The sequence below is a fragment of the Rana temporaria genome, chromosome 3, assembly GCF_905171775.1.
Source record: "Rana temporaria chromosome 3, aRanTem1.1, whole genome shotgun sequence".
In the NCBI taxonomy this organism is placed as follows: domain Eukaryota; kingdom Metazoa; phylum Chordata; class Amphibia; order Anura; family Ranidae; genus Rana; species Rana temporaria.
In genome coordinates, this window is record NC_053491.1 from 406,895,373 (window position 1) to 406,919,656 (window position 24,284).

A 24,284-nucleotide genomic window follows, 5' to 3' on the forward strand; every position below is an offset into this window, starting at 1 on the left:
AACCCACAATCCCTGGCTTAGGAGGCCAGTGCCTTATCCATTAGGCCACTGGGGCTTGCCTCAAGTGACAGCTAAGCGTTTTTTTTTACTTTTAGAAGTCATCCGTTCTCTTACTTTACAAGGTAAGGGTGGCAAAATCTTTGTTTTTATTTTCCCTTGCAAACTTGCTAGAGAATTGCAAGCGGTTTGAGCTACAAAGTCAGAAGAATGAGTTTTCTGAAAGGGAAAAGCAGTGTCGTTGCTCTCCACACATCTTTTCAACAAGTAGAAGGCGCACATTGTCGTTCTCAGTTTTGGTCCACAATTTAAAGAATGTGGTGAGTGTAACCGAAAGACAGCTCATTCAAGCAAGGACTGGGGAAAGAACCTTGAGTTTCTTTGGGCGCTTACTGCCTTGTGGTAAAGTTCTCAGGCCATAGGGTGTAGGTCCAGATTCCATTTTCCATTAAGAAAGGCAAAAAGCAAGAAAAAGCATGCTCCAGGTGAGGCTCGAACTCACAACCTCGGCATTGCTCAACAGATACTGCCATATAAGTACCGCGCGCTGACCGATTGCGCCACTGGAGCGCAGCCACCATCTGAAAGATCCATCATCCATCTCTCCTCGGTTTAAAATAGGCCTCCAAGTGATCCAAAACCTAAAATTCTGCCTATCCCAAAAGACAAAAGAAAATAGTTTTTCTCTCATAGCAAGAAATGGTAGCTTAAAAGTACTCCTAGAGAAAAACACCGCCAGAGCCACTTGACTGAGGCTCAAGGACAGTTTAAAAAAAATTAAATGTAGAACTTTTTGGAAAGAAAACATGATATCGCAATGTGTGAGCTTTTCCTTTGTGTGGAGTGGAACCCATTGTTTGTCCGAAACATTGCGGGAGATTTGGTTTTGGACAAGAGGACTGGTAGCCCTCTTGGCAGAAAATTGTGTTCAGCTGATAGCATGATGCTCAACTAATTTGAGTTCCATTAGTAAGAGCAACACATATTAATTAATGCATCAGGAAAGGGAATTTCTAAAGGTTTTCTTTTAAAGCCTTGCTTTAGGGAGTGCCTAGAAAGAAGTTGCCCAGTGAAAGAGACAAGCAAGATCTCAAGCACCCCAGATGGGACTCGAACCCACAATCCCTGGCTTAGGAGGCCAGTGCCTTATCCATTAGGCCACTGGGGCTTGCCTCAAGTGACAGCTAAGCGTTTTTTTTTACTTTTAGAAGTCATCCGTTCTCTTACTTTACAAGGTAAGGGTGGCAAAATCTTTGTTTTTATTTTCCCTTGCAAACTTGCTAGAGAATTGCAAGCGGTTTGAGCTACAAAGTCAGAAGAATGAGTTTTCTGAAAGGGAAAAGCAGTGTCGTTGCTCTCCACACATCTTTTCAACAAGTAGAAGGCGCACATTGTCGTTCTCAGTTTTGGTCCACAATTTAAAGAATGTGGTGAGTGTAACCGAAAGACAGCTCATTCAAGCAAGGACTGGGGAAAGAACCTTGAGTTTCTTTGGGCGCTTACTGCCTTGTGGTAAAGTTCTCAGGCCATAGGGTGTAGGTCCAGATTCCATTTTCCATTAAGAAAGGCAAAAAGCAAGAAAAAGCATGCTCCAGGTGAGGCTCGAACTCACAACCTCGGCATTGCTCAACAGATACTGCCATATAAGTACCGCGCGCTGACCGATTGCGCCACTGGAGCGCAGCCACCATCTGAAAGATCCATCATCCATCTCTCCTCGGTTTAAAATAGGCCTCCAAGTGATCCAAAACCTAAAATTCTGCCTATCCCAAAAGACAAAAGAAAATAGTTTTTCTCTCATAGCAAGAAATGGTAGCTTAAAAGTACTCCTAGAGAAAAACACCGCCAGAGCCACTTGACTGAGGCTCAAGGACAGTTTAAAAAAAATTAAATGTAGAACTTTTTGGAAAGAAAACATGATATCGCAATGTGTGAGCTTTTCCTTTGTGTGGAGTGGAACCCATTGTTTGTCCGAAACATTGCGGGAGATTTGGTTTTGGACAAGAGGACTGGTAGCCCTCTTGGCAGAAAATTGTGTTCAGCTGATAGCATGATGCTCAACTAATTTGAGTTCCATTAGTAAGAGCAACACATATTAATTAATGCATCAGGAAAGGGAATTTCTAAAGGTTTTCTTTTAAAGCCTTGCTTTAGGGAGTGCCTAGAAAGAAGTTGCCCAGTGAAAGAGACAAGCAAGATCTCAAGCACCCCAGATGGGACTCGAACCCACAATCCCTGGCTTAGGAGGCCAGTGCCTTATCCATTAGGCCACTGGGGCTTGCCTCAAGTGACAGCTAAGCGTTTTTTTTTTACTTTTAGAAGTCATCCGTTCTCTTACTTTACAAGGTAAGGGTGGCAAAATCTTTGTTTTTTTTTTCCCTTGCAAACTTGCTAGAGAATTGCAAGCGGTTTGAGCTACAAAGTCAGAAGAATGAGTTTTCTGAAAGGGAAAAGCAGTGTCGTTGCTCTCCACACATCTTTTCAACAAGTAGAAGGCGCACATTGTCGTTCTCAGTTTTGGTCCACAATTTAAAGAATGTGGTGAGTGTAACCGAAAGACAGCTCATTCAAGCAAGGACTGGGGAAAGAACCTTGAGTTTCTTTGGGCGCTTACTGCCTTGTGGTAAAGTTCTCAGGCCATAGGGTGTAGGTCCAGATTCCATTTTCCATTAAGAAAGGCAAAAAGCAAGAAAAAGCATGCTCCAGGTGAGGCTCGAACTCACAACCTCGGCATTGCTCAACAGATACTGCCATATAAGTACCGCGCGCTGACCGATTGCGCCACTGGAGCGCAGCCACCATCTGAAAGATCCATCATCCATCTCTCCTCGGTTTAAAATAGGCCTCCAAGTGATCCAAAACCTAAAATTCTGCCTATCCCAAAAGACAAAAGAAAATAGTTTTTCTCTCATAGCAAGAAATGGTAGCTTAAAAGTACTCCTAGAGAAAAACACCGCCAGAGCCACTTGACTGAGGCTCAAGGACAGTTTAAAAAAAATTAAATGTAGAACTTTTTGGAAAGAAAACATGATATCGCAATGTGTGAGCTTTTCCTTTGTGTGGAGTGGAACCCATTGTTTGTCCGAAACATTGCGGGAGATTTGGTTTTGGACAAGAGGACTGGTAGCCCTCTTGGCAGAAAATTGTGTTCAGCTGATAGCATGATGCTCAACTAATTTGAGTTCCATTAGTAAGAGCAACACATATTAATTAATGCATCAGGAAAGGGAATTTCTAAAGGTTTTCTTTTAAAGCCTTGCTTTAGGGAGTGCCTAGAAAGAAGTTGCCCAGTGAAAGAGACAAGCAAGATCTCAAGCACCCCAGATGGGACTCGAACCCACAATCCCTGGCTTAGGAGGCCAGTGCCTTATCCATTAGGCCACTGGGGCTTGCCTCAAGTGACAGCTAAGCGTTTTTTTTTACTTTTAGAAGTCATCCGTTCTCTTACTTTACAAGGTAAGGGTGGCAAAATCTTTGTTTTTATTTTCCCTTGCAAACTTGCTAGAGAATTGCAAGCGGTTTGAGCTACAAAGTCAGAAGAATGAGTTTTCTGAAAGGGAAAAGCAGTGTCGTTGCTCTCCACACATCTTTTCAACAAGTAGAAGGCGCACATTGTCGTTCTCAGTTTTGGTCCACAATTTAAAGAATGTGGTGAGTGTAACCGAAAGACAGCTCATTCAAGCAAGGACTGGGGAAAGAACCTTGAGTTTCTTTGGGCGCTTACTGCCTTGTGGTAAAGTTCTCAGGCCATAGGGTGTAGGTCCAGATTCCATTTTCCATTAAGAAAGGCAAAAAGCAAGAAAAAGCATGCTCCAGGTGAGGCTCGAACTCACAACCTCGGCATTGCTCAACAGATACTGCCATATAAGTACCGCGCGCTGACCGATTGCGCCACTGGAGCACAGCCACCATCTGAAAGATCCATCATCCATCTCTCCTCGGTTTAAAATAGGCCTCCAAGTGATCCAAAACCTAAAATTCTGCCTATCCCAAAAGACAAAAGAAAATAGTTTTTCTCTCATAGCAAGAAATGGTAGCTTAAAAGTACTCCTAGAGAAAAACACCGCCAGAGCCACTTGACTGAGGCTCAAGGACAGTTTAAAAAAAATTAAATGTAGAACTTTTTGGAAAGAAAACATGATATCGCAATGTGTGAGCTTTTCCTTTGTGTGGAGTGGAACCCATTGTTTGTCCGAAACATTGCGGGAGATTTGGTTTTGGACAAGAGGACTGGTAGCCCTCTTGGCAGAAAATTGTGTTCAGCTGATAGCATGATGCTCAACTAATTTGAGTTCCATTAGTAAGAGCAACACATATTAATTAATGCATCAGGAAAGGGAATTTCTAAAGGTTTTCTTTTAAAGCCTTGCTTTAGGGAGTGCCTAGAAAGAAGTTGCCCAGTGAAAGAGACAAGCAAGATCTCAAGCACCCCAGATGGGACTCGAACCCACAATCCCTGGCTTAGGAGGCCAGTGCCTTATCCATTAGGCCACTGGGGCTTGCCTCAAGTGACAGCTAAGCGTTTTTTTTTACTTTTAGAAGTCATCCGTTCTCTTACTTTACAAGGTAAGGGTGGCAAAATCTTTGTTTTTATTTTCCCTTGCAAACTTGCTAGAGAATTGCAAGCGGTTTGAGCTACAAAGTCAGAAGAATGAGTTTTCTGAAAGGGAAAAGCAGTGTCGTTGCTCTCCACACATCTTTTCAACAAGTAGAAGGCGCACATTGTCGTTCTCAGTTTTGGTCCACAATTTAAAGAATGTGGTGAGTGTAACCGAAAGACAGCTCATTCAAGCAAGGACTGGGGAAAGAACCTTGAGTTTCTTTGGGCGCTTACTGCCTTGTGGTAAAGTTCTCAGGCCATAGGGTGTAGGTCCAGATTCCATTTTCCATTAAGAAAGGCAAAAAGCAAGAAAAAGCATGCTCCAGGTGAGGCTCGAACTCACAACCTCGGCATTGCTCAACAGATACTGCCATATAAGTACCGCGCGCTGACCGATTGCGCCACTGGAGCGCAGCCACCATCTGAAAGATCCATCATCCATCTCTCCTCGGTTTAAAATAGGCCTCCAAGTGATCCAAAACCTAAAATTCTGCCTATCCCAAAAGACAAAAGAAAATAGTTTTTCTCTCATAGCAAGAAATGGTAGCTTAAAAGTACTCCTAGAGAAAAACACCGCCAGAGCCACTTGACTGAGGCTCAAGGACAGTTTAAAAAAAATTAAATGTAGAACTTTTTGGAAAGAAAACATGATATCGCAATGTGTGAGCTTTTCCTTTGTGTGGAGTGGAACCCATTGTTTGTCCGAAACATTGCGGGAGATTTGGTTTTGGACAAGAGGACTGGTAGCCCTCTTGGCAGAAAATTGTGTTCAGCTGATAGCATGATGCTCAACTAATTTGAGTTCCATTAGTAAGAGCAACACATATTAATTAATGCATCAGGAAAGGGAATTTCTAAAGGTTTTCTTTTAAAGCCTTGCTTTAGGGAGTGCCTAGAAAGAAGTTGCCCAGTGAAAGAGACAAGCAAGATCTCAAGCACCCCAGATGGGACTCGAACCCACAATCCCTGGCTTAGGAGGCCAGTGCCTTATCCATTAGGCCACTGGGGCTTGCCTCAAGTGACAGCTAAGCGTTTTTTTTTTACTTTTAGAAGTCATCCGTTCTCTTACTTTACAAGGTAAGGGTGGCAAAATCTTTGTTTTTATTTTCCCTTGCAAACTTGCTAGAGAATTGCAAGCGGTTTGAGCTACAAAGTCAGAAGAATGAGTTTTCTGAAAGGGAAAAGCAGTGTCGTTGCTCTCCACACATCTTTTCAACAAGTAGAAGGCGCACATTGTCGTTCTCAGTTTTGGTCCACAATTTAAAGAATGTGGTGAGTGTAACCGAAAGACAGCTCATTCAAGCAAGGACTGGGGAAAGAACCTTGAGTTTCTTTGGGCGCTTACTGCCTTGTGGTAAAGTTCTCAGGCCATAGGGTGTAGGTCCAGATTCCATTTTCCATTAAGAAAGGCAAAAAGCAAGAAAAAGCATGCTCCAGGTGAGGCTCGAACTCACAACCTCGGCATTGCTCAACAGATACTGCCATATAAGTACCGCGCGCTGACCGATTGCGCCACTGGAGCGCAGCCACCATCTGAAAGATCCATCATCCATCTCTCCTCGGTTTAAAATAGGCCTCCAAGTGATCCAAAACCTAAAATTCTGCCTATCCCAAAAGACAAAAGAAAATAGTTTTTCTCTCATAGCAAGAAATGGTAGCTTAAAAGTACTCCTAGAGAAAAACACCGCCAGAGCCACTTGACTGAGGCTCAAGGACAGTTTAAAAAAAATTAAATGTAGAACTTTTTGGAAAGAAAACATGATATCGCAATGTGTGAGCTTTTCCTTTGTGTGGAGTGGAACCCATTGTTTGTCCGAAACATTGCGGGAGATTTGGTTTTGGACAAGAGGACTGGTAGCCCTCTTGGCAGAAAATTGTGTTCAGCTGATAGCATGATGCTCAACTAATTTGAGTTCCATTAGTAAGAGCAACACATATTAATTAATGCATCAGGAAAGGGAATTTCTAAAGGTTTTCTTTTAAAGCCTTGCTTTAGGGAGTGCCTAGAAAGAAGTTGCCCAGTGAAAGAGACAAGCAAGATCTCAAGCACCCCAGATGGGACTCGAACCCACAATCCCTGGCTTAGGAGGCCAGTGCCTTATCCATTAGGCCACTGGGGCTTGCCTCAAGTGACAGCTAAGCGTTTTTTTTTTACTTTTAGAAGTCATCCGTTCTCTTACTTTACAAGGTAAGGGTGGCAAAATCTTTGTTTTTATTTTCCCTTGCAAACTTGCTAGAGAATTGCAAGCGGTTTGAGCTACAAAGTCAGAAGAATGAGTTTTCTGAAAGGGAAAAGCAGTGTCGTTGCTCTCCACACATCTTTTCAACAAGTAGAAGGCGCACATTGTCGTTCTCAGTTTTGGTCCACAATTTAAAGAATGTGGTGAGTGTAACCGAAAGACAGCTCATTCAAGCAAGGACTGGGGAAAGAACCTTGAGTTTCTTTGGGCGCTTACTGCCTTGTGGTAAAGTTCTCAGGCCATAGGGTGTAGGTCCAGATTCCATTTTCCATTAAGAAAGGCAAAAAGCAAGAAAAAGCATGCTCCAGGTGAGGCTCGAACTCACAACCTCGGCATTGCTCAACAGATACTGCCATATAAGTACCGCGCGCTGACCGATTGCGCCACTGGAGCGCAGCCACCATCTGAAAGATCCATCATCCATCTCTCCTCGGTTTAAAATAGGCCTCCAAGTGATCCAAAACCTAAAATTCTGCCTATCCCAAAAGACAAAAGAAAATAGTTTTTCTCTCATAGCAAGAAATGGTAGCTTAAAAGTACTCCTAGAGAAAAACACCGCCAGAGCCACTTGACTGAGGCTCAAGGACAGTTTAAAAAAAATTAAATGTAGAACTTTTTGGAAAGAAAACATGATATCGCAATGTGTGAGCTTTTCCTTTGTGTGGAGTGGAACCCATTGTTTGTCCGAAACATTGCGGGAGATTTGGTTTTGGACAAGAGGACTGGTAGCCCTCTTGGCAGAAAATTGTGTTCAGCTGATAGCATGATGCTCAACTAATTTGAGTTCCATTAGTAAGAGCAACACATATTAATTAATGCATCAGGAAAGGGAATTTCTAAAGGTTTTCTTTTAAAGCCTTGCTTTAGGGAGTGCCTAGAAAGAAGTTGCCCAGTGAAAGAGACAAGCAAGATCTCAAGCACCCCAGATGGGACTCGAACCCACAATCCCTGGCTTAGGAGGCCAGTGCCTTATCCATTAGGCCACTGGGGCTTGCCTCAAGTGACAGCTAAGCGTTTTTTTTTACTTTTAGAAGTCATCCGTTCTCTTACTTTACAAGGTAAGGGTGGCAAAATCTTTGTTTTTATTTTCCCTTGCAAACTTGCTAGAGAATTGCAAGCGGTTTGAGCTACAAAGTCAGAAGAATGAGTTTTCTGAAAGGGAAAAGCAGTGTCGTTGCTCTCCACACATCTTTTCAACAAGTAGAAGGCGCACATTGTCGTTCTCAGTTTTGGTCCACAATTTAAAGAATGTGGTGAGTGTAACCGAAAGACAGCTCATTCAAGCAAGGACTGGGGAAAGAACCTTGAGTTTCTTTGGGCGCTTACTGCCTTGTGGTAAAGTTCTCAGGCCATAGGGTGTAGGTCCAGATTCCATTTTCCATTAAGAAAGGCAAAAAGCAAGAAAAAGCATGCTCCAGGTGAGGCTCGAACTCACAACCTCGGCATTGCTCAACAGATACTGCCATATAAGTACCGCGCGCTGACCGATTGCGCCACTGGAGCGCAGCCACCATCTGAAAGATCCATCATCCATCTCTCCTCGGTTTAAAATAGGCCTCCAAGTGATCCAAAACCTAAAATTCTGCCTATCCCAAAAGACAAAAGAAAATAGTTTTTCTCTCATAGCAAGAAATGGTAGCTTAAAAGTACTCCTAGAGAAAAACACCGCCAGAGCCACTTGACTGAGGCTCAAGGACAGTTTAAAAAAAATTAAATGTAGAACTTTTTGGAAAGAAAACATGATATCGCAATGTGTGAGCTTTTCCTTTGTGTGGAGTGGAACCCATTGTTTGTCCGAAACATTGCGGGAGATTTGGTTTTGGACAAGAGGACTGGTAGCCCTCTTGGCAGAAAATTGTGTTCAGCTGATAGCATGATGCTCAACTAATTTGAGTTCCATTAGTAAGAGCAACACATATTAATTAATGCATCAGGAAAGGGAATTTCTAAAGGTTTTCTTTTAAAGCCTTGCTTTAGGGAGTGCCTAGAAAGAAGTTGCCCAGTGAAAGAGACAAGCAAGATCTCAAGCACCCCAGATGGGACTCGAACCCACAATCCCTGGCTTAGGAGGCCAGTGCCTTATCCATTAGGCCACTGGGGCTTGCCTCAAGTGACAGCTAAGCGTTTTTTTTTACTTTTAGAAGTCATCCGTTCTCTTACTTTACAAGGTAAGGGTGGCAAAATCTTTGTTTTTATTTTCCCTTGCAAACTTGCTAGAGAATTGCAAGCGGTTTGAGCTACAAAGTCAGAAGAATGAGTTTTCTGAAAGGGAAAAGCAGTGTCGTTGCTCTCCACACATCTTTTCAACAAGTAGAAGGCGCACATTGTCGTTCTCAGTTTTGGTCCACAATTTAAAGAATGTGGTGAGTGTAACCGAAAGACAGCTCATTCAAGCAAGGACTGGGGAAAGAACCTTGAGTTTCTTTGGGCGCTTACTGCCTTGTGGTAAAGTTCTCAGGCCATAGGGTGTAGGTCCAGATTCCATTTTCCATTAAGAAAGGCAAAAAGCAAGAAAAAGCATGCTCCAGGTGAGGCTCGAACTCACAACCTCGGCATTGCTCAACAGATACTGCCATATAAGTACCGCGCGCTGACCGATTGCGCCACTGGAGCGCAGCCACCATCTGAAAGATCCATCATCCATCTCTCCTCGGTTTAAAATAGGCCTCCAAGTGATCCAAAACCTAAAATTCTGCCTATCCCAAAAGACAAAAAAAAATAGTTTTTCTCTCATAGCAAGAAATGGCAGCTTAAAAGTACTCCTAGAGAAAAACACCGCCAGAGCCACTTGACTGAGGCTCAAGGACAGTTTAAAAAAAATTAAATGTAGAACTTTTTGGAAAGAAAACATGATATCGCAATGTGTGAGCTTTTCCTTTGTGTGGAGTGGAACCCATTGTTTGTCCGAAACATTGCGGGAGATTTGGTTTTGGACAAGAGGACTGGTAGCCCTCTTGGCAGAAAATTGTGTTCAGCTGATAGCATGATGCTCAACTAATTTGAGTTCCATTAGTAAGAGCAACACATATTAATTAATGCATCAGGAAAGGGAATTTCTAAAGGTTTTCTTTTAAAGCCTTGCTTTAGGGAGTGCCTAGAAAGAAGTTGCCCAGTGAAAGAGACAAGCAAGATCTCAAGCACCCCAGATGGGACTCGAACCCACAATCCCTGGCTTAGGAGGCCAGTGCCTTATCCATTAGGCCACTGGGGCTTGCCTCAAGTGACAGCTAAGCGTTTTTTTTTACTTTTAGAAGTCATCCGTTCTCTTACTTTACAAGGTAAGGGTGGCAAAATCTTTGTTTTTATTTTCCCTTGCAAACTTGCTAGAGAATTGCAAGCGGTTTGAGCTACAAAGTCAGAAGAATGAGTTTTCTGAAAGGGAAAAGCAGTGTCGTTGCTCTCCACACATCTTTTCAACAAGTAGAAGGCGCACATTGTCGTTCTCAGTTTTGGTCCACAATTTAAAGAATGTGGTGAGTGTAACCGAAAGACAGCTCATTCAAGCAAGGACTGGGGAAAGAACCTTGAGTTTCTTTGGGCGCTTACTGCCTTGTGGTAAAGTTCTCAGGCCATAGGGTGTAGGTCCAGATTCCATTTTCCATTAAGAAAGGCAAAAAGCAAGAAAAAGCATGCTCCAGGTGAGGCTCGAACTCACAACCTCGGCATTGCTCAACAGATACTGCCATATAAGTACCGCGCGCTGACCGATTGCGCCACTGGAGCGCAGCCACCATCTGAAAGATCCATCATCCATCTCTCCTCGGTTTAAAATAGGCCTCCAAGTGATCCAAAACCTAAAATTCTGCCTATCCCAAAAGACAAAAGAAAATAGTTTTTCTCTCATAGCAAGAAATGGTAGCTTAAAAGTACTCCTAGAGAAAAACACCGCCAGAGCCACTTGACTGAGGCTCAAGGACAGTTTAAAAAAAATTAAATGTAGAACTTTTTGGAAAGAAAACATGATATCGCAATGTGTGAGCTTTTCCTTTGTGTGGAGTGGAACCCATTGTTTGTCCGAAACATTGCGGGAGATTTGGTTTTGGACAAGAGGACTGGTAGCCCTCTTGGCAGAAAATTGTGTTCAGCTGATAGCATGATGCTCAACTAATTTGAGTTCCATTAGTAAGAGCAACACATATTAATTAATGCATCAGGAAAGGGAATTTCTAAAGGTTTTCTTTTAAAGCCTTGCTTTAGGGAGTGCCTAGAAAGAAGTTGCCCAGTGAAAGAGACAAGCAAGATCTCAAGCACCCCAGATGGGACTCGAACCCACAATCCCTGGCTTAGGAGGCCAGTGCCTTATCCATTAGGCCACTGGGGCTTGCCTCAAGTGACAGCTAAGCGTTTTTTTTTACTTTTAGAAGTCATCCGTTCTCTTACTTTACAAGGTAAGGGTGGCAAAATCTTTGTTTTTATTTTCCCTTGCAAACTTGCTAGAGAATTGCAAGCGGTTTGAGCTACAAAGTCAGAAGAATGAGTTTTCTGAAAGGGAAAAGCAGTGTCGTTGCTCTCCACACATCTTTTCAACAAGTAGAAGGCGCACATTGTCGTTCTCAGTTTTGGTCCACAATTTAAAGAATGTGGTGAGTGTAACCGAAAGACAGCTCATTCAAGCAAGGACTGGGGAAAGAACCTTGAGTTTCTTTGGGCGCTTACTGCCTTGTGGTAAAGTTCTCAGGCCATAGGGTGTAGGTCCAGATTCCATTTTCCATTAAGAAAGGCAAAAAGCAAGAAAAAGCATGCTCCAGGTGAGGCTCGAACTCACAACCTCGGCATTGCTCAACAGATACTGCCATATAAGTACCGCGCGCTGACCGATTGCGCCACTGGAGCGCAGCCACCATCTGAAAGATCCATCATCCATCTCTCCTCGGTTTAAAATAGGCCTCCAAGTGATCCAAAACCTAAAATTCTGCCTATCCCAAAAGACAAAAGAAAATAGTTTTTCTCTCATAGCAAGAAATGGTAGCTTAAAAGTACTCCTAGAGAAAAACACCGCCAGAGCCACTTGACTGAGGCTCAAGGACAGTTTAAAAAAAATTAAATGTAGAACTTTTTGGAAAGAAAACATGATATCGCAATGTGTGAGCTTTTCCTTTGTGTGGAGTGGAACCCATTGTTTGTCCGAAACATTGCGGGAGATTTGGTTTTGGACAAGAGGACTGGTAGCCCTCTTGGCAGAAAATTGTGTTCAGCTGATAGCATGATGCTCAACTAATTTGAGTTCCATTAGTAAGAGCAACACATATTAATTAATGCATCAGGAAAGGGAATTTCTAAAGGTTTTCTTTTAAAGCCTTGCTTTAGGGAGTGCCTAGAAAGAAGTTGCCCAGTGAAAGAGACAAGCAAGATCTCAAGCACCCCAGATGGGACTCGAACCCACAATCCCTGGCTTAGGAGGCCAGTGCCTTATCCATTAGGCCACTGGGGCTTGCCTCAAGTGACAGCTAAGCGTTTTTTTTTACTTTTAGAAGTCATCCGTTCTCTTACTTTACAAGGTAAGGGTGGCAAAATCTTTGTTTTTATTTTCCCTTGCAAACTTGCTAGAGAATTGCAAGCGGTTTGAGCTACAAAGTCAGAAGAATGAGTTTTCTGAAAGGGAAAAGCAGTGTCGTTGCTCTCCACACATCTTTTCAACAAGTAGAAGGCGCACATTGTCGTTCTCAGTTTTGGTCCACAATTTAAAGAATGTGGTGAGTGTAACCGAAAGACAGCTCATTCAAGCAAGGACTGGGGAAAGAACCTTGAGTTTCTTTGGGCGCTTACTGCCTTGTGGTAAAGTTCTCAGGCCATAGGGTGTAGGTCCAGATTCCATTTTCCATTAAGAAAGGCAAAAAGCAAGAAAAAGCATGCTCCAGGTGAGGCTCGAACTCACAACCTCGGCATTGCTCAACAGATACTGCCATATAAGTACCGCGCGCTGACCGATTGCGCCACTGGAGCGCAGCCACCATCTGAAAGATCCATCATCCATCTCTCCTCGGTTTAAAATAGGCCTCCAAGTGATCCAAAACCTAAAATTCTGCCTATCCCAAAAGACAAAAGAAAATAGTTTTTCTCTCATAGCAAGAAATGGTAGCTTAAAAGTACTCCTAGAGAAAAACACCGCCAGAGCCACTTGACTGAGGCTCAAGGACAGTTTAAAAAAAATTAAATGTAGAACTTTTTGGAAAGAAAACATGATATCGCAATGTGTGAGCTTTTCCTTTGTGTGGAGTGGAACCCATTGTTTGTCCGAAACATTGCGGGAGATTTGGTTTTGGACAAGAGGACTGGTAGCCCTCTTGGCAGAAAATTGTGTTCAGCTGATAGCATGATGCTCAACTAATTTGAGTTCCATTAGTAAGAGCAACACATATTAATTAATGCATCAGGAAAGGGAATTTCTAAAGGTTTTCTTTTAAAGCCTTGCTTTAGGGAGTGCCTAGAAAGAAGTTGCCCAGTGAAAGAGACAAGCAAGATCTCAAGCACCCCAGATGGGACTCGAACCCACAATCCCTGGCTTAGGAGGCCAGTGCCTTATCCATTAGGCCACTGGGGCTTGCCTCAAGTGACAGCTAAGCGTTTTTTTTTACTTTTAGAAGTCATCCGTTCTCTTACTTTACAAGGTAAGGGTGGCAAAATCTTTGTTTTTATTTTCCCTTGCAAACTTGCTAGAGAATTGCAAGCGGTTTGAGCTACAAAGTCAGAAGAATGAGTTTTCTGAAAGGGAAAAGCAGTGTCGTTGCTCTCCACACATCTTTTCAACAAGTAGAAGGCGCACATTGTCGTTCTCAGTTTTGGTCCACAATTTAAAGAATGTGGTGAGTGTAACCGAAAGACAGCTCATTCAAGCAAGGACTGGGGAAAGAACCTTGAGTTTCTTTGGGCGCTTACTGCCTTGTGGTAAAGTTCTCAGGCCATAGGGTGTAGGTCCAGATTCCATTTTCCATTAAGAAAGGCAAAAAGCAAGAAAAAGCATGCTCCAGGTGAGGCTCGAACTCACAACCTCGGCATTGCTCAACAGATACTGCCATATAAGTACCGCGCGCTGACCGATTGCGCCACTGGAGCGCAGCCACCATCTGAAAGATCCATCATCCATCTCTCCTCGGTTTAAAATAGGCCTCCAAGTGATCCAAAACCTAAAATTCTGCCTATCCCAAAAGACAAAAGAAAATAGTTTTTCTCTCATAGCAAGAAATGGTAGCTTAAAAGTACTCCTAGAGAAAAACACCGCCAGAGCCACTTGACTGAGGCTCAAGGACAGTTTAAAAAAAATTAAATGTAGAACTTTTTGGAAAGAAAACATGATATCGCAATGTGTGAGCTTTTCCTTTGTGTGGAGTGGAACCCATTGTTTGTCCGAAACATTGCGGGAGATTTGGTTTTGGACAAGAGGACTGGTAGCCCTCTTGGCAGAAAATTGTGTTCAGCTGATAGCATGATGCTCAACTAATTTGAGTTCCATTAGTAAGAGCAACACATATTAATTAATGCATCAGGAAAGGGAATTTCTAAAGGTTTTCTTTTAAAGCCTTGCTTTAGGGAGTGCCTAGAAAGAAGTTGCCCAGTGAAAGAGACAAGCAAGATCTCAAGCACCCCAGATGGGACTCAAACCCACAATCCCTGGCTTAGGAGGCCAGTGCCTTATCCATTAGGCCACTGGGGCTTGCCTCAAGTGACAGCTAAGCGTTTTTTTTTACTTTTAGAAGTCATCCGTTCTCTTACTTTACAAGGTAAGGGTGGCAAAATCTTTGTTTTTATTTTCCCTTGCAAACTTGCTAGAGAATTGCAAGCGGTTTGAGCTACAAAGTCAGAAGAATGAGTTTTCTGAAAGGGAAAAGCAGTGTCGTTGCTCTCCACACATCTTTTCAACAAGTAGAAGGCGCACATTGTCGTTCTCAGTTTTGGTCCACAATTTAAAGAATGTGGTGAGTGTAACCGAAAGACAGCTCATTCAAGCAAGGACTGGGGAAAGAACCTTGAGTTTCTTTGGGCGCTTACTGCCTTGTGGTAAAGTTCTCAGGCCATAGGGTGTAGGTCCAGATTCCATTTTCCATTAAGAAAGGCAAAAAGCAAGAAAAAGCATGCTCCAGGTGAGGCTCGAACTCACAACCTCGGCATTGCTCAACAGATACTGCCATATAAGTACCGCGCGCTGACCGATTGCGCCACTGGAGCGCAGCCACCATCTGAAAGATCCATCATCCATCTCTCCTCGGTTTAAAATAGGCCTCCAAGTGATCCAAAACCTAAAATTCTGCCTATCCCAAAAGACAAAAGAAAATAGTTTTTCTCTCATAGCAAGAAATGGTAGCTTAAAAGTACTCCTAGAGAAAAACACCGCCAGAGCCACTTGACTGAGGCTCAAGGACAGTTTAAAAAAAATTAAATGTAGAACTTTTTGGAAAGAAAACATGATATCGCAATGTGTGAGCTTTTCCTTTGTGTGGAGTGGAACCCATTGTTTGTCCGAAACATTGCGGGAGATTTGGTTTTGGACAAGAGGACTGGTAGCCCTCTTGGCAGAAAATTGTGTTCAGCTGATAGCATGATGCTCAACTAATTTGAGTTCCATTAGTAAGAGCAACACATATTAATTAATGCATCAGGAAAGGGAATTTCTAAAGGTTTTCTTTTAAAGCCTTGCTTTAGGGAGTGCCTAGAAAGAAGTTGCCCAGTGAAAGAGACAAGCAAGATCTCAAGCACCCCAGATGGGACTCGAACCCACAATCCCTGGCTTAGGAGGCCAGTGCCTTATCCATTAGGCCACTGGGGCTTGCCTCAAGTGACAGCTAAGCGTTTTTTTTTTCTTTTAGAAGTCATCCGTTCTCTTACTTTACAAGGTAAGGGTGGCAAAATCTTTGTTTTTATTTTCCCTTGCAAACTTGCTAGAGAATTGCAAGCGGTTTGAGCTACAAAGTCAGAAGAATGAGTTTTCTGAAAGGGAAAAGCAGTGTCGTTGCTCTCCACACATCTTTTCAACAAGTAGAAGGCGCACATTGTCGTTCTCAGTTTTGGTCCACAATTTAAAGAATGTGGTGAGTGTAACCGAAAGACAGCTCATTCAAGCAAGGACTGGGGAAAGAACCTTGAGTTTCTTTGGGCGCTTACTGCCTTGTGGTAAAGTTCTCAGGCCATAGGGTGTAGGTCCAGATTCCATTTTCCATTAAGAAAGGCAAAAAGCAAGAAAAAGCATGCTCCAGGTGAGGCTCGAACTCACAACCTCGGCATTGCTCAACAGATACTGCCATATAAGTACCGCGCGCTGACCGATTGCGCCACTGGAGCACAGCCACCATCTGAAAGATCCATCATCCATCTCTCCTCGGTTTAAAATAGGCCTCCAAGTGATCCAAAACCTAAAATTCTGCCTATCCCAAAAGACAAAAGAAAATAGTTTTTCTCTCATAGCAAGAAATGGTAGCTTAAAAGTACTCCTAGAGAAAAACACCGCCAGAGCCACTTGACTGAGGCTCAAGGACAGTTTAAAAAAAATTAAATGTAGAACTTTTTGGAAAGAAAACATGATATCGCAATGTGTGAGCTTTTCCTTTGTGTGGAGTGGAACCCATTGTTTGTCCGAAACATTGCGGGAGATTTGGTTTTGGACAAGAGGACTGGTAGCCCTCTTGGCAGAAAATTGTGTTCAGCTGATAGCATGATGCTCAACTAATTTGAGTTCCATTAGTAAGAGCAACACATATTAATTAATGCATCAGGAAAGGGAATTTCTAAAGGTTTTCTTTTAAAGCCTTGCTTTAGGGAGTGCCTAGAAAGAAGTTGCCCAGTGAAAGAGACAAGCAAGATCTCAAGCACCCCAGATGGGACTCGAACCCACAATCCCTGGCTTAGGAGGCCAGTGCCTTATCCATTAGGCCACTAGGGCTTGCCTCAAGTGACAGCTAAGCATTTTTTTTTACTTTTAGAAGTCATTGCAAAAAGCAAGAAAAAGCATGCTCCAGGTGAGGCTCGAACTCACAACCGCGGCATTGCTCAACAGATACTGCCACATAAGTACCGCGCGCTGACCGATTGTGCCACTGGAGCGCAGCCGCCATCTGAAAGATCCATCATCCATCTCTCCTCGGTTTAAAATAGGCCTCCAAGTGATCCAAAACCTAAAATTCTGCCAATCCCAAAAGACAAAAGAAAATAGTTTTTCTCTCATAGCAAGAAATGGTAGCTTATAAGTAGCCCAAAAAATAAAAACCGCACAGGCGATCAAACACCACCAAAAGAAAGCTCTATTTGTGGGGAAAAAAGGACGTCAATTTTGTTTGGGAGCCACGTCGTATGACCGCGCAATTGTCAGTTAAAGTGACGCAGTGCCGGAAGCTAAAATTTCGTCTGGGCAGGAAGGGGGTGTATGTGCACAGTAGGCAAGTGGTTAATTGTCGCCACTGTGCCCTGTAATTGTCGCCACTGTGCCCTGTAATTGTCGCCACTGTGCCAATTGTCGCCACTGTGCCCTTTAATTGTCGCCACTGTGCCAATTGTCACCACTGTGCCCTGTAATTGTCGCCACTGTGCCAATTGTCGCCACTGTGCCCTTTAATTGTCATCAGTGTGCCCTGTATTTGTCGCCACTGTGCCCTGTAAAATGCTGCCCCCCGCCCGGCACTTACCTTTCTGGGGTCGGCCATCCTGCTTCCACGGCCCCTCGATGTCTTCTCCCGCCCTCGATGACGCTTCAGCCAATAAGGTTACTGGTAACCAGAACCAGTGAACCTGATTGAACCTGATTGGCTGAGACGCCTGTCATTCTTATCCAAGGAACGCACCCCCCGTTCATCCCTGGATAAGTGTTTGGAAGCCTATCTGATAGGCACTTCCACAGCCAACCAGCTGCCGTGATTCACATGGCCGGCACTCACCAGGCAGCAGCGGCAATACATAGATTCATGCATTGCATGAATCTATGTATTGTATTCAGTGGCGGTGTGGCAGATACCACCCATGGCGGCATGGGTGGCACTGTCTGCAGCACAATATGGCATTGGCGGCATGGGTGGCACTGTGTGCAGCACAATATGGCATTGGTGCATGGGTGGAACTGTCTCTGCAGCACATTACGGCACTGGCAGCATGGGTGGCACTGTCTCTGCAGCACAATATGGCATTGGCGGCATAGGTGGCACTGTCTGCAGCACAATATTGTATTGGAGGCACGGGTGGCACTGTTGCTGCAGGCAGCACATGTGTTATGGGCAGTAACGCATGTGCTACCTGCAGACAGTGCCACCCGTGTCTCCAATACAATATTGTGCTGAAGACAGTGCCACCCATGCCATGCCGCCAATGTCATATTGTGCAGGGAGCACATGCGTTACGGGCAGTAACGCATGTGCTACCTGCAGATTGTGCCACTTATGCCACCAATGCCATAATATATAGATGCTGGTTGATGCAGTATTAGATCTTGATTTCTCCTCCCCCCCTCCCCCAGGCAAGCAAGCACACACACCTGTGTTAGTCGGGAGTCACTTCCTCCCTGATCCTGCTGCTGCCTGGACTGTCCACAAACTATTCCTGACAGATGCCAGCTGCTTCTTCTTCTTTTTCTGCCGCCGCTCGCCTCACTCCTTCTCTCACATGGAGGGAGAGAAATCAATCCGTGGCGCAAGGGAAGGCATAGTAGAGGACACGCTGGCTGGGACTTGAGCCAGCATGTGGAGTGGGCACAGAAGAGACATTCTTCTGCGCCCAAAATAGAAGAAACAGTCCCTCCCGCTTTCGCCAAGTACAAGCATCATAGTTACAGTGCAGAGGGTTGCGTGGGCGGCGCCAGGGAAGAACACGCTAGCCGGGACTTGATCCAGCATTAGGAGCGGGCGCGGAAGAGAAGAGACATTCTTCCGTGCCCGAAATAGAAAAAATAGTCCCTTCCAGCTGCAACCTACACGAACGGAACACGGAAGGTAGTGTGCTATTAAAATAAAAACGTAAAAAGCAATGAGGGGGGGGGGGGTGGATGGGGTCCTCCTGGATAACGATGTCCGGTCAGGGCTGTGGAGGTTTTTTTTTTTCCTACATTAATTTGTTCTCTGTTGGGGTTTGCCGGGCCCCCCTGCTGCCCGGGCCCGGTACAACAGGGCAAGTTGTACTGGCCTATCAGCGGCCCTGCTCAGCACACAGATATTGTAGGGCAGAAATAGAAAACATTGCTTGGAAGTGGGGTACAATTGTCTGTTTGGGATCATTCCTAAAATCAACACCTTTTTTTTCTGAGATTCCCCAAGCTGGAATACTGACGCTTTTTGTCAAAGCGACACACATGGAGGCACGCCAAAGTACCTTTGTGTGAGACTCTAATTAAAAGGTTGTTTTTGGGGGACACACAGGTGCTCCTGAGTCCAGATGTGTAACCAGCTGCTTATTATCATCTCCTTTACACTGAATGAATCCGGTTTTCTTTTCACATTCTAGTAAGTTCGAACAAACACATCATCTTTACAACAATGTTTATAAACGTTGTTTTCTGCCAAATAGGCATTACCACGTGTGGTTTTTCTGGATCTGCGGAAAACATCGGATTTTAGAGGAACGATGTTTACTACGAATGTAAAAATACTACACTTTGGCCACTAACCTGAAAGTTGCCATGTTCACAAGTACAACCAGGCCAAACAAGCACATGGGTAAAAACATTGCAAAAAACACAGGAAAAATTAGTACTTTTGTCAATAATTTTCTTGATCTTCCTATACTGCTCTGGCTCTCGCAATTTCAGATCAGACCACCTTTTTCGGAGCTGCTCCTTGGACCTCCTGACCCCAAATTTATGGTAAAGACTCTTCGCCACTTTGTCCATTATTTGGGCCTTCCTCAGATTAGGGGTGTGGTATGGTCCATGATCACCATCGTAATCTTTCCTCCACAGTATGTCTACCATCTCCACCATCTCTTCAAGTGACATATTTGTTGCTTTGTATCGTCTGGGCCTGTGTAACGTCACACCATTAACTTTCCACTAAGTACGCTTCTTTCCCAGTCAACTCTCTTCGTTTCTTCCTTCTTTCCGAATACCCTTTCACTTCCTGTGGCCTATTTAAACTCCCAGCACTGACAGGAAGGTGTTCCTCTATTGCTGACAGAACGCCACTGTCAGCTGGGCTTCCAGACTCACCTGATCTAAGCTCCAGCTTCCTGAACTGGACCTCCAGGACTCCTTGTTCGCTACAGCTCACAGCAACCAGGTCCAGGCTCCCAGGACGCTCATCCATGCCCAGCTATCTGCAACCGCAAGTACTCTGCTATTGAAACCATTTTCTAAACGCTGATCGCCATACTTGCTACTTTGCTTCCAAGTTCATGTTTACTGCTATGCTGCCAAATGCTATGGAGATCTGCTTAAGTCTCTACTATAACTTTCATGTTAAAGTTCATTGCTATAGATATCAATTACTATGCACTGCTCCCCATACTTGTCGCTTGCTTCCAAGTTATGTTCACTGCTATGTTAATCTATCAATTGCTATGGAGTTTCCCTGAAGCCTATACCAGCTCTCATGTTAATGTTCACTGCTACAGATACCAGCTCTCATGGTAATGTTCACTGCTACAGATACCAGCTCCCATGTTAATGTTCTTTACTAACCCCTAGTGTGCAGTCCCAGTACTGCAGCTATACTTATCCTTATACCATTAATACCAAGATTTACTTTAATGTTGCTTATGCTGGAATTAGCACTATTTACTTTACCGAGGCTGTGATGATAGAACCCAAACTCTTAACTGAGTTAAGAGTGAAACCTGGGTTCGAACCTGAGAAGTCTCCGCAGTTGCGATCCATAAACCTGAAACGAATCTGGCGTATTGTTACAGCCTGGATCGGGACGTTCCTGCCTCCGGGCTTTCCTCGTCAGTGCGGGGTATACCACGCACATGTGTCACCGCCATATTGTCGTTTCACACTAAGAAGGGGCGTGGAATAGAGGAAAAAGTCCGTCATGGGCGGGCGAAGAGGGCACCGTTTCACGCATGCGTTGGATATATAAGGAGAACGACGTGACTACGTTGGTTACGCGGAAAAAGGACGAGCAGAAGTGCCGACCGACTAAAACAAAGGTAAAAATGAAAATGGGGCCAGCAGTGGCCTATATATACTTGAGTCATGATATCAAGGCAGGGATGGCGGGTTTATGTTGATTGGACCCTTGACCAATTTAATCTTGGGGCCCCCATGCAATTTTGCTCTCCATCTGCTCTGAGACATCTACAATATATATATACACGAGACTCAAAAACAGATTATTTTACTGTGTATCAGATCAGGCAATGATTGTGATTCTTGGACAGAGGTAATTAAGCAGTGTATCATCTCATCAATGCAGAGGGTTTGAAATATAGCCTCTGAAGGTAAGAGTACATAAACACTTTAATAAAACGTACCATCATCCATTTGATTTATGAATATAGAGATATTGGATCAGAGGTCCCCAAACCAAAGAACCAAAAAAGAGGGGGGTTGGGCCATGGTTGGACTATCACGGTACTGGTAGAATAAATATAAACTATACAATATAAAATATAAAAATACATCAACAATAAGACATATCAAGGGGAACACAATTAAAATAATAGCGACCATTCACAACACCAATATAGTAATCCCCAAAGGGGAAGAAGGACAGTGGGTTGAGGGTCACGACAATCATCTTGACTAGTTTCGCGGCTATGAGCCGCTTCATCAGAAGCATGTCTAAAATTAAAATGACAACAGTCAATAATTGAACATTGAAAAGCTACAATATGTAGATTGGGAAGCAAGGGCTCAGCCGCTTACCTAAAAAAACGCACAGGCGAGGGGGGCAGGCGCCGCCAGGCAAGGTCCCGTAAGGCGACCAGGGGGTACACATGTGTATGGGTGGACCTACTTACCGGGTATATAAAGTAGAAATAATTAAGATTAATATGTAGAAGGTCTGAGCTCTACATATTAATCTTTATTATTTCTACTTTATATACCCGGTAAAATAGGTTACCTCAGCTTATATGGGAGGCCTGCCCCCTGCCAATACCAGTTGGGGGTTGGTCAGGGCTCCTCATATGAGCTCCCTGTCACTCCAGTCCTGTGCCCTGCCCCCTTCCAGAACATTCTCCCTGGCAGCAGGGGAGGTGACTCAAAACAAAAGCACAGGTGGTCACACCCACTGCTACACTAACCACTCCCTGCCCCCAGATCAAAACAAGCAGGCCTAGCCTGAAGCATAGGCCTGCCTAAATTTACCTGCGCTGGCAGCTTTCCTACATATGGGAGCCGGTCTATAAGGGGTTGAAGATGAACTGCAGTCTGCTCACATAATCTGTAATAAAGACATCTTTCCCATTCTGAAGCTTCCCTCCAACCACTTTGCATATTATTTTAAATATACTGTGATTCTGTACTTGCCAAATATGCTGCATAAATCTCCCTCCACTAAGTCTAGCTGCAACCATTTTAATTGTGGGCAACTGAAGCTGCTGTCTGTTCACCTGGATTTACAGACACACGCTCTGCAGCTCTCATTGGCCCTCTTACGACTCATCCTCCCTTCCTTTCTGGCAAACTCTTACGAGAGCTGTGCATGATGTCATAATCCTAGGCTTTTTACCAGACAAGAAACAGGAAGTGGGCTGTATAAGGTATTTACTGGCAGAATCTATTTACTGGCAGAATCTTTTTTTTTTTTTTTTACTATACAACGTTAAAACAACAAAGGCAGAAGATTTAATAGATGGAAAGATGAAAAAATAACTGAAGGTCCCCTTTAACCACTTGCCGACCGCTGCACGCCGATATACGTTGGCAGAATGGCAGCAGTGGGCAAATGGACTTTAAGAAGCACTCCCGATGTTTGCTGGCGGCCCGTGATTGTGTCACGGGGAGGCAGAACGGGTAGATGTAAACAAGGAATTTCCCTGTTCTTCCTAGTGACAGGACAATGATCTACTGCTCCCTGTCATTGGGAGAAGTGATCACTGTTGTGTCACTTGTAGCCCAGCCCCCCCACAGTTAGAATCACTCCCTAGGACACACTTAACCCCTTCCTCGCCCCCTAGTGGTTAACCCCCTCCCTGTCAGTGTCATTTACACAGTAATCAGTGCATTTTTATAGCACTGATCACTGTATAAATGACACTGGTCCCAAAATAGCATCAAAAGTGTCGGATGCGTCCGCCATAATGTCGCAGTCACGGGGATCAATGGATGTGTTTTGGGGGTGCAAACCCTTCCTCTCACCTACTTGAGTAGCGAGGAAGGGGTTGCACCCACAAATGCTCTCTCTGATCCCCCCTCTCTCTCTGACACCCCCCTCTCTCTCTCTCCCCCCTCTCTCTGACCCCCTCTCTCTCTCCCCCTGAGCTCTCTCTGACACCCCCTCTCTCTCTCTCTCTGACCACCCTCTCTCTCTCTGACCCCTCTCTCTCTCTGTAATATAAGGGGGTCCAGTGATGCAGGGTGCTGTGTAATGTAAAGGGGGTCCAGAGGTGCAGTGTAATGTAAAGGGGTGCAGGGTGCAGTGTAATGTAAAAAGGGTCCAGTGGTGCAGGGTGCTGTGTAATGTAAAGGGGTCCAGAGGTGCAGGGTGCCGTGTAATGTAAAGGGGTGCAGGGTGCTGTGTAATGTAAAGGGGTCCAGTGATGCAGGGTGTTGTGTAATGTAAAGGGATCCAGTGATGCAGGGTGCTGTGTAATATAAAGGGGTTCAGTGGTGCAGGTTGTTGTGTAATGTAAAGGGATCCAGTGATGCAGGGTGCTGTGTAATGTAGGGGGGTCCAGTGATGCAGGGTGCTGTGTAATGTAATGTAAGGGTGTCCAGTGATGCACGGTGTTGTGTAATGTAAAGGGGTCCAGTGATGCAGGGTGCTGTGTAATGTAAAGAGGTCCAGAGGTGCAGGGTGCTGTGTAATGTAAAGGGGTCCAGTGATGCAGGGTGCTGTGTAATGTAAAAGGGTCCAGAGGTGCAGGGTGCTGTGTAATGTAAAGGGGTTCAGTGATGCAGGGTGCTATGTAATGCAATGTAAAGGGGTCCAGTGATGCAGGGTGCTGTGTAATGTAAAGGGGGTCCAGAGGTGCAGTGTAATGTAAAGGGGTGCAGGGTGCAGTGTAATGTAAAAAGGGTCCAGTGATGCAGGGTGCTGTGTAATGTAAAGGGGTCCAGAGGTGCAGGGTGCCTTGTAATGTAAAGGGGTGCAGGGTGTTGTGTAATGTAAAGGGATCCAGTGATGCAGGGTGCTGTGTAATATAAAGGGGTTCAGTGGTGCAGGGTGTTGTGTAATGTAGGGGGGTCCAGTGATGCAGGGTGCTGTGTAATGTAGGGGGGTCCAGTGATGCAGGGTGCTGTGTAATGTAATGTAAGGGTGTCCAGTGATGCACGGTGTTGTGTAATGTAAAGGGCTCCAGTGATGCAGGGTGCTGTGTAATGTAAAGGGGTCCAGAGGTGCAGGGTGCTGTGTAATGTAAGGGGGTCCAGTGATGCA

General features: G+C 44.4%; 31 non-coding genes across 31 annotated transcripts; all 31 read right to left on the reverse strand.

Moving 5' to 3' along the window:
- Positions 1-474: 474 nt before the first annotated feature.
- Positions 475-567, reverse strand: TRNAI-UAU. The gene is given in 2 exon segments: positions 475-510; positions 530-567. It is a non-coding gene; the product is annotated as a tRNA-Ile (tRNA).
- A 525-nt stretch (positions 568-1,092) lies between these two features.
- TRNAR-CCU lies at positions 1,093-1,165 on the reverse strand. Its single transcript has one exon. It is a non-coding gene; the product is annotated as a tRNA-Arg (tRNA).
- Positions 1,166-1,584: 419 nt separating this feature from the next.
- On the reverse strand, positions 1,585-1,677 carry TRNAI-UAU. The gene is given in 2 exon segments: positions 1,585-1,620; positions 1,640-1,677. It is a non-coding gene; the product is annotated as a tRNA-Ile (tRNA).
- Positions 1,678-2,202: 525 nt separating this feature from the next.
- On the reverse strand, positions 2,203-2,275 carry TRNAR-CCU. Its single transcript has one exon. It is a non-coding gene; the product is annotated as a tRNA-Arg (tRNA).
- Positions 2,276-2,695: 420 nt separating this feature from the next.
- Positions 2,696-2,788, reverse strand: TRNAI-UAU. The gene is given in 2 exon segments: positions 2,696-2,731; positions 2,751-2,788. It is a non-coding gene; the product is annotated as a tRNA-Ile (tRNA).
- Positions 2,789-3,313: 525 nt separating this feature from the next.
- TRNAR-CCU lies at positions 3,314-3,386 on the reverse strand. The gene has a single exon. It is a non-coding gene; the product is annotated as a tRNA-Arg (tRNA).
- A 419-nt stretch (positions 3,387-3,805) lies between these two features.
- On the reverse strand, positions 3,806-3,898 carry TRNAI-UAU. Its single transcript is given in 2 exon segments — positions 3,806-3,841; positions 3,861-3,898. It is a non-coding gene; the product is annotated as a tRNA-Ile (tRNA).
- Positions 3,899-4,423: 525 nt separating this feature from the next.
- Positions 4,424-4,496, reverse strand: TRNAR-CCU. The gene has a single exon. It is a non-coding gene; the product is annotated as a tRNA-Arg (tRNA).
- A 419-nt stretch (positions 4,497-4,915) lies between these two features.
- TRNAI-UAU lies at positions 4,916-5,008 on the reverse strand. The gene is given in 2 exon segments: positions 4,916-4,951; positions 4,971-5,008. It is a non-coding gene; the product is annotated as a tRNA-Ile (tRNA).
- A 525-nt stretch (positions 5,009-5,533) lies between these two features.
- On the reverse strand, positions 5,534-5,606 carry TRNAR-CCU. The gene has a single exon. It is a non-coding gene; the product is annotated as a tRNA-Arg (tRNA).
- Positions 5,607-6,026: 420 nt separating this feature from the next.
- Positions 6,027-6,119, reverse strand: TRNAI-UAU. The gene is given in 2 exon segments: positions 6,027-6,062; positions 6,082-6,119. It is a non-coding gene; the product is annotated as a tRNA-Ile (tRNA).
- A 525-nt stretch (positions 6,120-6,644) lies between these two features.
- TRNAR-CCU lies at positions 6,645-6,717 on the reverse strand. Its single transcript has one exon. It is a non-coding gene; the product is annotated as a tRNA-Arg (tRNA).
- A 420-nt stretch (positions 6,718-7,137) lies between these two features.
- TRNAI-UAU lies at positions 7,138-7,230 on the reverse strand. Its single transcript is given in 2 exon segments — positions 7,138-7,173; positions 7,193-7,230. It is a non-coding gene; the product is annotated as a tRNA-Ile (tRNA).
- Positions 7,231-7,755: 525 nt separating this feature from the next.
- On the reverse strand, positions 7,756-7,828 carry TRNAR-CCU. Its single transcript has one exon. It is a non-coding gene; the product is annotated as a tRNA-Arg (tRNA).
- Positions 7,829-8,247: 419 nt separating this feature from the next.
- Positions 8,248-8,340, reverse strand: TRNAI-UAU. Its single transcript is given in 2 exon segments — positions 8,248-8,283; positions 8,303-8,340. It is a non-coding gene; the product is annotated as a tRNA-Ile (tRNA).
- Positions 8,341-8,865: 525 nt separating this feature from the next.
- Positions 8,866-8,938, reverse strand: TRNAR-CCU. The gene has a single exon. It is a non-coding gene; the product is annotated as a tRNA-Arg (tRNA).
- Positions 8,939-9,357: 419 nt separating this feature from the next.
- Positions 9,358-9,450, reverse strand: TRNAI-UAU. The gene is given in 2 exon segments: positions 9,358-9,393; positions 9,413-9,450. It is a non-coding gene; the product is annotated as a tRNA-Ile (tRNA).
- A 525-nt stretch (positions 9,451-9,975) lies between these two features.
- On the reverse strand, positions 9,976-10,048 carry TRNAR-CCU. The gene has a single exon. It is a non-coding gene; the product is annotated as a tRNA-Arg (tRNA).
- A 419-nt stretch (positions 10,049-10,467) lies between these two features.
- Positions 10,468-10,560, reverse strand: TRNAI-UAU. The gene is given in 2 exon segments: positions 10,468-10,503; positions 10,523-10,560. It is a non-coding gene; the product is annotated as a tRNA-Ile (tRNA).
- A 525-nt stretch (positions 10,561-11,085) lies between these two features.
- On the reverse strand, positions 11,086-11,158 carry TRNAR-CCU. Its single transcript has one exon. It is a non-coding gene; the product is annotated as a tRNA-Arg (tRNA).
- Positions 11,159-11,577: 419 nt separating this feature from the next.
- TRNAI-UAU lies at positions 11,578-11,670 on the reverse strand. Its single transcript is given in 2 exon segments — positions 11,578-11,613; positions 11,633-11,670. It is a non-coding gene; the product is annotated as a tRNA-Ile (tRNA).
- Positions 11,671-12,195: 525 nt separating this feature from the next.
- TRNAR-CCU lies at positions 12,196-12,268 on the reverse strand. The gene has a single exon. It is a non-coding gene; the product is annotated as a tRNA-Arg (tRNA).
- Positions 12,269-12,687: 419 nt separating this feature from the next.
- Positions 12,688-12,780, reverse strand: TRNAI-UAU. The gene is given in 2 exon segments: positions 12,688-12,723; positions 12,743-12,780. It is a non-coding gene; the product is annotated as a tRNA-Ile (tRNA).
- Positions 12,781-13,305: 525 nt separating this feature from the next.
- TRNAR-CCU lies at positions 13,306-13,378 on the reverse strand. Its single transcript has one exon. It is a non-coding gene; the product is annotated as a tRNA-Arg (tRNA).
- Positions 13,379-13,797: 419 nt separating this feature from the next.
- TRNAI-UAU lies at positions 13,798-13,890 on the reverse strand. The gene is given in 2 exon segments: positions 13,798-13,833; positions 13,853-13,890. It is a non-coding gene; the product is annotated as a tRNA-Ile (tRNA).
- A 525-nt stretch (positions 13,891-14,415) lies between these two features.
- On the reverse strand, positions 14,416-14,488 carry TRNAR-CCU. The gene has a single exon. It is a non-coding gene; the product is annotated as a tRNA-Arg (tRNA).
- A 419-nt stretch (positions 14,489-14,907) lies between these two features.
- Positions 14,908-15,000, reverse strand: TRNAI-UAU. Its single transcript is given in 2 exon segments — positions 14,908-14,943; positions 14,963-15,000. It is a non-coding gene; the product is annotated as a tRNA-Ile (tRNA).
- Positions 15,001-15,525: 525 nt separating this feature from the next.
- On the reverse strand, positions 15,526-15,598 carry TRNAR-CCU. Its single transcript has one exon. It is a non-coding gene; the product is annotated as a tRNA-Arg (tRNA).
- A 419-nt stretch (positions 15,599-16,017) lies between these two features.
- TRNAI-UAU lies at positions 16,018-16,110 on the reverse strand. The gene is given in 2 exon segments: positions 16,018-16,053; positions 16,073-16,110. It is a non-coding gene; the product is annotated as a tRNA-Ile (tRNA).
- A 525-nt stretch (positions 16,111-16,635) lies between these two features.
- On the reverse strand, positions 16,636-16,708 carry TRNAR-CCU. Its single transcript has one exon. It is a non-coding gene; the product is annotated as a tRNA-Arg (tRNA).
- A 68-nt stretch (positions 16,709-16,776) lies between these two features.
- Positions 16,777-16,869, reverse strand: TRNAI-UAU. Its single transcript is given in 2 exon segments — positions 16,777-16,812; positions 16,832-16,869. It is a non-coding gene; the product is annotated as a tRNA-Ile (tRNA).
- Positions 16,870-24,284: the final 7,415 nt, after the last annotated feature.